The following is a 12,483-nucleotide window of genomic DNA, read 5'->3' on the forward strand; positions in this document are numbered from 1 at the left end:
TTCCCTCACTGTGTCTCTAGCACAGTAATAGAGGGCTGTGTCCTCAGGTTTCAGGTTGTTCATTTGCAGATTCAGCTGGTTCTTGCTGTTGTCCTTGGAGATGGTGAATCGGCCCTTCACGGAGTCTGCATAGTATGTGCTACCACCATTGTAATTAATCCATGAGACCCACTCCAGCCCCTTCCCTGGAGCCTGGCGGACCCAGCTCATATGATAGTCACTAAAGGTGAATCCTGAGGTAGAACAGGAGAGGCGCAGTGATCCTCCTGGAGGTCTCAAGTCACCCCCAGACTCCACCAACTGAACTTCACACAAGACACCTGCAAACAGATATTAGAAGGTGAGTCATGCATAGTCATGCATAGTCTCACACACATACACACACACACACACACACACACATTCAAACTGCAGCAAAACCAATTTCTAGTTAATATTACCTTGGAAAACTGAAAAAAGCAAAGTCCAGACCAGCACAAACTTCATGGTGCCTCCTCTTCCTCAGTCCGGGCACAGAGTAGGGAGAACTCAGACACAAGGTAGGGAGCTCCTCTCTCAGAGCTACAAGGTCTGGGCCTTGGCTGGATTTCAAGACCAGAGGGAGGGGTCCATTTGCATGTCCTTTCCTCAGAGAGCACATCAGCTCCCTCCCTGCACCAAGGCTCTCACTTGCCCTGCAGTGTCTGCATCCAGAGCTGTCTGTGGACAAAAGTGAGGATTTCTCTGATGTTGAGAGCATGGAAAAGCATTTCAGTACTAGAAACAGTGCAGTGCTTTCTTCTTCCACCTTCTCCTGAAGCACTGTCCATATTGTCCATGTTTCTCCCCTTGTAACACCCACATGTCTCACATGACAGCAAGCATATTCTATTCCTCCATCAGCTGATTTCAGGGAGCTGGAGATAGAGTCTCTGAACAACTGTGTGTCAAGCTTATGACAGCTGCCCCATGAATGGGGAATCACAGTATATTTCCTTTGCTTCCGCAGAGAAATAAGCCAGAGTCTAAGCAGGATGGCTTGCTATGTCTGACCCTGTGAGCTTCCACCTGATACCCAGGTCATATTCATTTCTTGGATGATCTTCTATTCAAGGGATTTCTATCAGGGAAGTGCTGCCTGGAAGTCTTGGAGATGGGGCAGGAACCAGCTCCCTCCCAACCATGTTGCATATCACACAGACAATGGATGTTTCTCTTCCTCCAGTCCTCCTCCCTGCTCTCCTGCAACTTCTGGTTCAGGGTCTCAAGCTATGAGTGGACTTCCACCCTAGACAGTATAAACTGATGCTCTACTCTGAATAGTGGTAACTGCTACAACTCTGAGACCTTTCCAGAGCAGACCAGAGATCTCTGCTGAGTGTGCTGGTGAGGGCCTGATAGGGACAAGAAGGGGCTCGCTGTAGTGAAGTTAGAAGCCTCTCCACAGCATCCCAAATCCCAGCTCAACCTGGTGCTGTAATGCAGCTCCTGGCCACCCTCCAGTTCCTTTGTCTCCATCCCCAGTGTCCTGCATGGGTGGACATGGCCATGGTGGAAGCCATCACTGATGCCCCATGGAGGAGCCAGATTTATGCCTTCTGCTCATCATCAGGGAACAGTGAAGGAAGTGGATATGGTTCAACAGTAGAGCTTCTCCCTACCATATAGGAGTTTTAGGGTACAATAACCAGGGCTTCATGGCTTGTGTGGCAGACTGGCTCATGTGGAGTGCTGCCACACACAAGGAGTGTCAACCCAAACAAGGGGTGCCCCCAGTGCAAGGAGTGGCCCCCATGTAATGGAGTGCAGCCCCACACAGGAAAGCAGACTGCCCAGGAGTGGTGCCACACACATGGAGAGCTGATGCAGCAAGGTGATGCAACAACAAAAAAAAGACACAAAGAAGAGACAATATGAGATGCAATGAACTAGGGACCTGAGATGGAGCAATGGAATTATCACCCCTCTCCTACTCCAGAAGGCCCCAGGAAGGGTTCCTGGAGCTGCCTAATGAGAATACAACAGATAAAGAAGAACACATACTGAATGAACACAGAGAGCAGACTTGGGGGGTGGGGTTGAAATAAGAAAGGAAAAAAAAAGGAAACAGTGAACCCAGGCTGTACCTGGTGATCATCCTGCAGCTACTGGTTTATAACCTTGAGGTTGCATCCCTCACATGGTTTTTCATGATGCCTTAGGCCATTTTGTCCAAAATGAAATCACTTTAACTCCTTTCCCAATAAGGCTTAGGAGAATGAGAACTGGAGGGTTGAATGATTTGTATATAGTGTGGAAATGCATGATACAGGGAAATTTGTTCAAATGGTAGCCAGAATAGAGGGAAGATAATTTTGAAGCACATGTATAATGTGATTATTTCCACAATATATGCCTTTGTATGTGTCTGTGAAATTTCCACAAAATTAGAACCTTAAACATCAATTTCTTATCTCATTTTCTGTTCCTGAGGAGTCTGGGGATTGTTTAGCTTGATCCTCTGGTCCATTTTCATGAAGTTTCATCAAGTTGTTATCCAGGCTGAATTCTCATCCAAGACTTGAATGAGGAGGATCAGATTATTGGCAGAATTCATGCCGTTGAGGCTGTAGGATTAATGTTTCTTCCAAGTCAGTGATGGAGATATAGAGTAATACCACTAGGAGGATGAGGTATTATGTAACATAACATTATCAAGGAAGTGGCCTACCTTCACTGTTGCCATATTCTAGTAATTAGGAGTGATTCACAAGTCCTTCCCATAATCACATGAGTTTGTGAGTGTGGGTTTTTCATGGGGGGATAAATGAGAGTATGAGTACCTGGATGCCAGGATGACCAGTTTGGAGCCTCTTCACCTCTGTGTCCCTCTCCATCAGTTGCACAAATGAGGGTCAACTACCCAGATGTGCTCTGCCTCATGACTAGCTTGTTGCTAGTTGAGCATCTTGATCATGTCACCATCCTCTTCACTGTATTACTCAACTTGAAGTGTCCAGTATATTTTGTGATGTAAAGTGAATACAGAGTGAATTTCCAGAGACTACCAAGTAGATTTAATAAAATACATAGACATATCATGTGAAACTGGAGAAAAACCTTGACAAAACAAGCAATTGAAGGAAAAAGATAACGTTTTATAGCATAAATAGAATAAGAAATTCATGCACATACCCTCAAGTGCCATGCATGCAATAAGAGAATGAATTAAAATATATAAAATGTTGAAAGTAATTAAAAACAAAACACCAAAAACTCTATATTTAAAATATCATTCAAATGGAAAGAGAAATAATGTCTACTGCAGACAAAGAAAAAGACACACTCAATAGCTATCAGAGCTGTCCATAAAGAAATGCTAAAAGAAATTCTTCAGGTACAAAGGAATTCAGGGAGAAAGGAATTTTCATTTCCACAAAGAAGGAAACACATGATAATAAATAAAAAATGAGGGTAAATAAAATATTAGCTTTTCTTATTTTAATTGACCTAAAATATAATTGTTTAAGCAGTGATGGTATGATATCCCATGATAATAACATATGGATGGGAAACGGACTTGGCCGAGTGGTTAGGGCATCAGTCTACCACATGGGAGGTCCGAGGTTCAAACCCCGGGCCTCCTTGACCTGTGTGGAGCTGGCCCATGCGCAGTGCTGATGCGCGCAAGGAGTGCGGCGCCACTCAGGGGTGTCCCTCGCGTAGGGGAGCCCCACGCGTAAGGAGTGCACCCGTAAGGAGAGCCGCCCAGCGTGAAAGAAAGTGCAGCCTGCCCAGGAATGGCATCGCCCACACTTCCCATGCTGCTGACGACAACAGAAGCGGAAAAAGAAACAAGACGCAGCAAATAGACACAGAGAACAGACAACTGGAGGAGAGGGGGGAATTAAATAAATAAATAAATCTTTAAAAATAAATAAATAAATAACATATGGATAATCAATGACCATGATGTTATAAGGGATGTGAGGTAGGAATTAAGAATACTTTCTTTTCAGTTACCTGCATTTAGTGTTATTTTGATTGAGTTACTTGTATGTGGATTCAGAATAGTTAAAATGCATATTGTAAATTGTAAGAAAAGCACTAAAAACATTCTAAAGATTCAATTATTTTATATACTCAAAAGTGAAATGAAACAAAAGACCTAGGAATTCTATGCAGCCCCTACCTCACATTGAGACCTGACAAAACCCCTGTTCCAGGCAGGCTTTTTAGTCTGCACTACAAGATTGAATAGCAAATATATCACTTGTCTGGAAAAGTCAAATAAATGAGGGCATCTCAGTGTCTGGAAGAAGACTGACTACCCTTGGGAACCATTTCTTAGACAAAGAGAAGAAACTGCAGGCCCTGACAGGAGGCCTCTCCCCAGCCTCCCTCTGCTCCTGCCCCTGGGAGGACCCTCAGCCCAGAGGGTCCTGAGCTTTCCCTGCAGCCCCCTTCTGCCCTCTCTCCAGGGTTGACCCTGCTACCATTAACTTGATGTGTACAGAGTTCATATGGCAATGTCCTGGGCTCTGAGCATGTTCAGGAAAAAGGTTCCCTAGTTCTGACACAGAGTGGAATTATGGAACTGTCAGGGAGTTACAAAGTAGATCTCAAACTAATTCTTGATGTTTTATTTTCCTGTAGGAATTAGACAATTAGACAATGATATGGAATAACAATAAAAGATAGATTTTTTTTTCCAGTATTGCTTATAAACTTTTAAATCCTTCATTCAACAAAATGTCTAGGCTGTACCTTGGGTGGGGTTGGAGAGGAGATGGGAGGGAGAGTTGGTGAGTAACTCTTGAACAAGTGTTGCAGTCACTTTTGCTTTTGTTTTTGTATTAACCTTTTTCTGTGAATGAGCACAAATGTACAAATAATTATACAGCTTAGCAAATCACAATAAATTGTTCAAACTTATGTCTCCTACAAGGTCAGGAAATAGAACCTGGCCTTTTCTCCCCGGAGTCCCCCATGTGCCTTGTCACAATCAGAGCCCCTCCTTCAAGAAGCAGCTACTTACTTGCCTGGTGCTTAAAGCAGATCTCCACACTTTCCTTTACACTTCATTTCCTGAATTTGCATCTGTAGACATTATTTTCTCTTTCAGGGATATTTATTTTCCATATGCACATGCTTGCATTTTTAATATAACCTTCAGATTTTCACAAATGTCTAGTTGTCTTTTTCAGAGATACTTAAAGCAACTGATTTATGTAAAATTTCTTTTGGCACACACAGGGTTGTAAGCATGAAATAATGATTTTTTTAAAGATTTATTTATTTTTTATCTCCCCTTCCCCAACCTCCTCCCCCAGTTATCTGCTCTCTGTGTCCATTTGCTATGTGTTCTTCAGTGTCCACTTGGATTCTTGTTAGTGGCACCAGGTATCTGTGTCTCTTTTTGTTGTGTCATCTTGCTGTGTTAGCTCTCTGTGTGCGACACCTCTCCTGGGCAGGCTGCAGTTTTTTTCATATGGGGCGGCTCTCCTTAGGGGGTGCACACCTTGTGTGTGATGTTCCCCTACACCAGGGAACACCCCTGTGTGTCAGGGCACTCCTTGTATGCATCAGCACTGTGCATGGGCCAGCTCATCACATGGGTCAGGAGGCTCTGGGTTTGAACCTTGGACCTTCCATGTGGTAGGCGTATGCTCTATCCTTTGATACAAATCTGCTTCCCTGAAATAATGAATAATTAAAACTTATACACATAATTATCCTCAAGAGATGGCAAATTTAACAATTCCTAAGTATCTTCTTTTTACGTCTCCCAGAGACAAAGCACAGTTGTTGGCTTAAAGGTTTATGGAGTTGCTCCTCCTTACTGGCTTTTGGCTTGTTCCCTAAAGCATGAGCCTGACTCAGTGGAGGTCTAATTGTCCACCTCAATTTGTCCATGTCTCCTTTCAGAGCACTCAAACTCTTTTAACAATCACACCCAAATATCATTGGAAAAAAGTCTAACAAGAAAAGTCAACAGCTTGCTCACATTTAATTATAAAGTGATATGGTTGGAAGTCTTGCTAAGGAGTGGAATCTGATTCAAGCCTAAGACTTACCTCCTGAGAGGCTCCATGTTGCTCAAATGTGGCCACTCTTGAAGTCAAACTCAGCATATAAATGCATTACCTTCCCCCCAGTGTGGGACATGACTCCCAGGGATGAGCATCCCTGGCACTGGGGGATTACTACCAAGTACCAGCTGTTGATGTGGCTGGAGAATGACCTCTAATAAAAGGGTCAACTCACACCAGCAGACTATCTCAGCCTACCTGTAATATCAGGTGTTAACCATGCTTTCTGGCCTTGAATTAAAGGGGGAAATAGAAAGGACAAATGAGTTTATATGGCTATGAGTCTCCAAAAAAGTTAGGAGGTCATCAGAGGGGTCAGTCATATGCACACCTCAGCAGGGTCCCAGAGACAGCCAAAGTAAATACAAGCCCAGGTATTCATTCTTCTGAAGACTACAGAGACCCACAGGTACTATGGTCATGGCAGATGGAGCTCAGTGTCATATCAGTTGGCCCTACTTTGGCGTTTTTGTTCCTGAATGTGATGGATTTGAACTCAGATGTCATCTTTGTTCACAAGCCTCTCCTGTTATTTTTACCAGACCTGTGGTTGGTGCTGGGGTTTGGTGTATGCTCAGGGGACTTGAATTTCTTGACTGTCCATGTGAGAACAGGCCCTGAGCCTCAAAAGACCTGCAACTCCTATCCTCTGGTTTATTGGCCTTACCCCAGCCAGCAAACAGAGAGGTGAAGAAGGTTAACCACCACACCAGGGAGCCAAGAGTGCCTACAACTGCAAGCAGGAGAATTGCATCCATCATCCATTTGGACTCTAAGCCCCCTCTCAATATAGAGGTAGAGTGGACATAACCATCCCAGGGTCCACAGGATGGAGGAATAGAGTATGGATTCAAGTGGACTTAGTGATATTCTATTCTGGAACTATTGTGATTAGTAATGGAAGAAATTGTAGCATTGATGTTGAGAAAGTGGCCATGGTAGCTGTTGGGTATAGGGAGAAGGAAGAAGAGATATGAAGGAAGAAGGGGGCATTTTCAGGACTTGGAGTTGTCCTGGGTGATACTGCAGGGACAGATGCTGGACATTGTATGTCCTGCCATGGCCCACTGGGTGGACTGGAGGAGAGTGTAAACTGTAATGTAAACCACTATCCATGTGGTGCAGCAGTGCTCCAAAGTGTATTCACCAAATGCAATCAATATACCACGATGATGAAAGAGGTTGTTGATGTGGGAGGAGTGGGGTGAGGGGGTGGGGGCTATATGGGGACCTCATTTTTTTAATGTAATATTTTTTTAATTAAAAAAAATCCTCCCTCTCTCCCCAAAAAAAGATATTGCTCAAGAACCCAGACATGAACCTACTTGAAACATGTATCCTCAACTCATGGATAATAAGTGTAGAATGGGAGAGAATTTGGGATTTCAAGTGTGGTGTATTCTACTTGTCCAATTTGCAAGTTGCATAGGTTATAGCAGTGTACTTTCCATTTTGCATAATTAATCATATAATCATCCCTGATATGAAGAGGCTGGAAATGTATGGAAACTATGATCTCAGGGGAAAGGGAGTGACAGTTGTGTGTGTGGACAAGGTATCTCTACATGCACAACTTTTTCCCTCTCTCTTACACACACAGACACACACAGACCCTATCTGTCTTCTTTTGCAAATTACCAACCAGAGGATTTGAAAAAATCGAATATATGTATTGTGAGCAAAGGCAAAGTGTTTTATTGATGGTAAATCCAGAGGTAAGTGCACGGATAATTGTCCCTGCATTTTTTTTTAGCTAACCTTAATTTAATAAACTAATAAGTCATTAAAAGAACATTTAAATAATTGTTACACATCTAAAACTTAAGTATTTCTGATTGTTGACTTAGTAAATATTCTATCATCTAAAACCTCAAAGGTAATCATAATGCATAAATTCAACATGTTTGCTATTTATTAATTATATATGTAAATAAATATATGCATCTTCTAAAGTTAACTGTAGGTGAGCAAAGTTAGAGAACAGATCTTTGCTACATCCAACTTATTTGACTCCAAAATAATTTTCCTTCTTTCAGAACATGTGCAAATTTCTTACCTACCTGTACAAGATAAATTTTGCACATTTCAACCTGTTTTCCCAGTACTAATTACTGGCTATATGAAATTGTTACACAGGGACACTGGTATAATGGGATTCAAAAATTCATGTTTTGGAGCAGAAAATGAGAATTGAATGATTTTAACACAGTGAACTGAATTGTTACATAGCATGACCTAAAGCTAATATATGGCAGCTCACTAATCATAAGATAATCGTGGATCTAAGGGATATAAGTGTAATTCAAAATCATATTCTCCACCATTATCTTTGAAAATAGATGCTTTCACTTCTAGTAGATACTCTATATACACTCATTTTGGACTTTCCATTGAATTTATTGTAATGCTTTTATTGTAAAAAGATACATTATAAACACAATATGGAATGAATAAAAAGTGAATTCTAACTTCAACGAGTTACCTATCTAGTAGCATCAGAAAAATGATTTGCTTTTAGTCATTGCATGAAATACACATAATACTTAAAGTATTTTTCAATGATTCTTCAAAGGCTTTCTTGTTGGAAAATACATATGAAACACACAAAGATATTGCCAGGAATACTCAACAGGTGCTTCTGAAATTATGTGAAAAAAAGATAAACACTACAGTTATATCACTGGGGTACAGGAATCATTGAATGACAGGATTGAAAAGACCTACTTTTCCATTGTCTAAAATTTGTAAAATTCTTTCTCATTCCCAATGAAAAAAAAATCATTTTAAACTATGCATAGACTCTAACGCTGTCCTCCAGTTGTCAACTTGTTTGCTTTCCTGGCTGGGTGCTTGCTAGAAATTAGCAGGAACAGCTTTTCCTCCATCATCACCTGGCAAAGAAGTTAAACCACACTGCTAACCTTTCTGCTAGCTATGCTGCCCTCTTCTGGTCAATATAGGAAATACAGCCACCAGATGTTTTACAGTAAGTCCTGCCATGGCCCACTGGGTGGACTGGGGGAGAGTATAAGCTACAATGTAAAATATTATCCATGTGGTGCAGCAGTGCTCCAAAATGTATTCACCAAATGCAGTGAATGTCCCACGATGATTAAAGAGGTTGTTGATGTGGGAGGAGTGGGGTGAGGGGGGTGGGAGCTATATGGGGATCTTATATTTTTTAAATGTAACATTTAAAAAAAATAAAGAGAAAAAGATAACTAGATACTTTAAAATTATAACTGGGTGGCGGACTTGGCCCAGTAGTTAGGGCGTCTATCTACCACATGGGAGGTCTGCGATTCAAACCCCGGGCCTCCTTGACACGTGTGGAGCTGGCCCATGCACACTGCTGATGCATGCAAGGAGTGCCATGCCATGCAGGGGTGTCCCCCGCGTAGGGGAGCCCCACGCTCAAGGAGTGAGCCCCATAAGGAGAGCCACCCAGGGCAAAAGAAAGAGCAGCCTGCCCAAGAATGGTGCCACACACACGGAGAACTGACATAACAAGATGACACAACAAAAAGAAAACAGATTCCCGTGCCACTCACAACAACAGAAGCAGATAAAGAAGACGCAGCAAATAGACACAGAACAGACAACCAGGGTGGGGGAGAAGAGGAGAGAAATAAATATTTTTTAAAAATTATAACTATATATATATATATATATATAGAGAGAGAGAGAGAGAGAGAGAGAGAGAGAGACAGAGAGAGAGAGAGATACCCCACACTCCTGACAAGCTGAACTTCCCTGAATAAGGCAAAATTAACTTTTAGTAAGTGAAGTTCTACACTGAAAAAACATTAGATTTGTGCTAATTCTACCAATAAACAATTTCAGTAATTTTGAGAACCAGGTAATGAAGCTTTATACAGTCTCTTTTTCAGTATCTTGGAGGTAAATCTGGACTATGGAGAGCATAAATGGGGATATGCTATCTTTTATAATTTGTGTATTAATGCAAGTTATATTTTTATGAGTTCAATCTATGGATGCTTTCTTATATGTAAACATAAATCATGCTGAGTAGATCATATCCTTAAATCTCTTGCTGCAAGCATCAAAATGTATCAAAGCTGCAGTTTTTGTGTGTGAAGATTAATTTTAAGGTGCAGGTGGTTTTCCTCAGTGGTTCCTCCCCTATGCCAGAAATTTGCAGTAATTTAGGAACAACCTACCGTCACTGCCAAAATGCTAATAAAGCATTCCAACTTCCAGGTCTGAAGAAAGGGCACCTGATTTACTTAAATATATACCTGTCCTGAATCCACAAGTTTAAGGAACTTTTTAAAGAGGTTGATGAGTTCTTGGATGTTTCAGGTTTGTTCTATAGCCATCTTCTTTGTTTCAGGATGGGAGTATATTCAGTGGCCTTTAGCAAAATGCCAGTGTTTTCCTTGGTTTCACTGGCAGGTTCCTCTCTCTCTGGGGAGACTGCAACAGAAGAAGCTCCAGAGTAGCTATTTTTGGAGAGTCAACCTAAGTCTTTTTCCTCCGGCAGCAACTGAGGCAGGGAACTACAGCACAGACTCAGACTCCTCTGCCATCTTGTTCTGTGGGAGCCAAAGTCTGTCCTTCCATTTTCTGAATGATCTTCAAATGCATTTTGAGTGAAGAACACCTTGAGGGAATGTTTCTTTTGACATTGAGGTATTAAAATACACTCTAATTTGGGACTACGTTTTGAAAGGTTTACTTAAAAGTGGCAGGTCACAAACCCATTCAAAATCTGACAGGAAGGACGGAGGCTGGACTTTAGGGCAGGTCAGAATTGCTGTGAGGCATCAGGTGCAGATGTCCAGCAAGCAGGAGGAGATGGAGTCAGAAGATCTGCTAAAGATATGGAAACCATTTTTAAAAAGATTCCGGTATGATGGCAATGGGACTGTTGGAATAGCCTGCCTGATTCTGGGGAAGGGGGGACATGAGCAAAGATAGAACAACGGATGCTTCTTGGGACAGTGGAGGGGATGAAATGCGTGTGTGTGTGGGGGGTGGGAAGCAGGTAACCAGAGGCAGAGGCTCCAGAAGACCATTAGATTTACAAGAGCCAAAGCAGAAGTTGCCATGATGGGGAGGGGAGGGAAGAGGCACAGGGGGGAGAGGAGCACAGGGTTTGCAGACTCAGGACAGAGAGAAAGGACAGGGGATTGATTCTCCACAGGTCATTCTGAAGGGGCAGCCTAAGAAGCTAGGTCTCACAACCTGAAGTCTCAGTGTCAATCTCAATACATTAAAGAAAAATTGAGAAGTTTTTTTCCCCAAACCAACAGTGTCCTAGAAAGAGAATAGAGACATGGGCTGCTCCAAGGAGAGGAAGGCCTGTATTCTGACAGTAACCCCTCCTTACCTTGCCCTGCTCTTCCCTGTCCTCCAACCCCTGTAGCTTGTAGTTTCTTGTCCTCACCCAGTGGGAGCTGAGCTCAACACACAGAATACTCAGGAATTTCCTCCAGAATATTTAGTTAAATTGTTCATTAATCCAACATTTTAAAATAGTTTGTCTACTCATGAATTTATTCACTAAGCTTCAAGCGATATAAACAAAATTTAAGGCACTAAAATTATTTTCAAAAGAATCATTCTCATGTATCTGCCAGTGTTGGAATGACTTTTCCTCACTTCCTGATGAAAGAAGGTAAGCAAGAGATTACTGATTTTTCTGACATAAATAGGATTCTAGACAACAATTGACATTTGCAAATTCACACATTATATTATATTGAAAAATCAAAGTTTTGTTGAGTTTACTATAAAAATTCAGCATATTCTTGGGATAGAAGAGGCCAAATAAATGATAACATTTCTTTCTAATCAAACTTGCAATGCACAAGAAAGAGAAACAGGTGTTATTAAGATGGAGATTACATTACAACTTCTATTTCCTAGGAGTATGAGTAGCAGAAAGAGCTAAGATGTGTCAGACTTAAGAGTTTCTGAAAAAAAAAATTTTGTAAAGCAGTTTTTCTTTTTACCTGAAGCATTGCAGAAGACATGATAATTGCCCTTTCCTCACAATTCTGTGCATGAGGAGAAACATTATTTTCCTATTTGAGAATGGAGGGGAAATAATTGAATGTGGATAGTTATAGAAAGGGTAGGAAGGAATTTCAGAGTTCTTGGACATGTGGGCACCTGGAAGTTGTCACTTCATGGAGCTCTCATTCTGCTTCCTGAGTTGTGTGGTAATTGTGTTGAACAACAAGGACTCAGTTCACAAAGAGAGCCATGGTCTTGTCCTGCAGAGCTCACCGCACAGTGGGAACCCAACAGAAACTCTCCCCAAAACCACAGGAAATGGAGGTGACAGCATGACAGTTTAAACAGCACAAGAGTTCAACTTGATATTTAAACCTGATTTTGACTAAATAAATATTGTCCACATGGATAGAAGTAACCGTTTGTATTTCCCACATGGTGCCACCCACAG

General features: G+C 41.7%; 1 pseudogene; it reads right to left on the reverse strand.

Annotated features, from left to right (window-relative positions):
• LOC101425589 (acidic leucine-rich nuclear phosphoprotein 32 family member B pseudogene) overlaps positions 1–486 on the reverse strand; it is a 30,760-nt pseudogene extending 30,274 nt beyond the window's left edge.
• Positions 487–12,483: the final 11,997 nt, after the last annotated feature.

This window comes from Dasypus novemcinctus, chromosome 19, assembly GCF_030445035.2.
Source record: "Dasypus novemcinctus isolate mDasNov1 chromosome 19, mDasNov1.1.hap2, whole genome shotgun sequence".
NCBI classification, from domain to species: domain Eukaryota; kingdom Metazoa; phylum Chordata; class Mammalia; order Cingulata; family Dasypodidae; genus Dasypus; species Dasypus novemcinctus.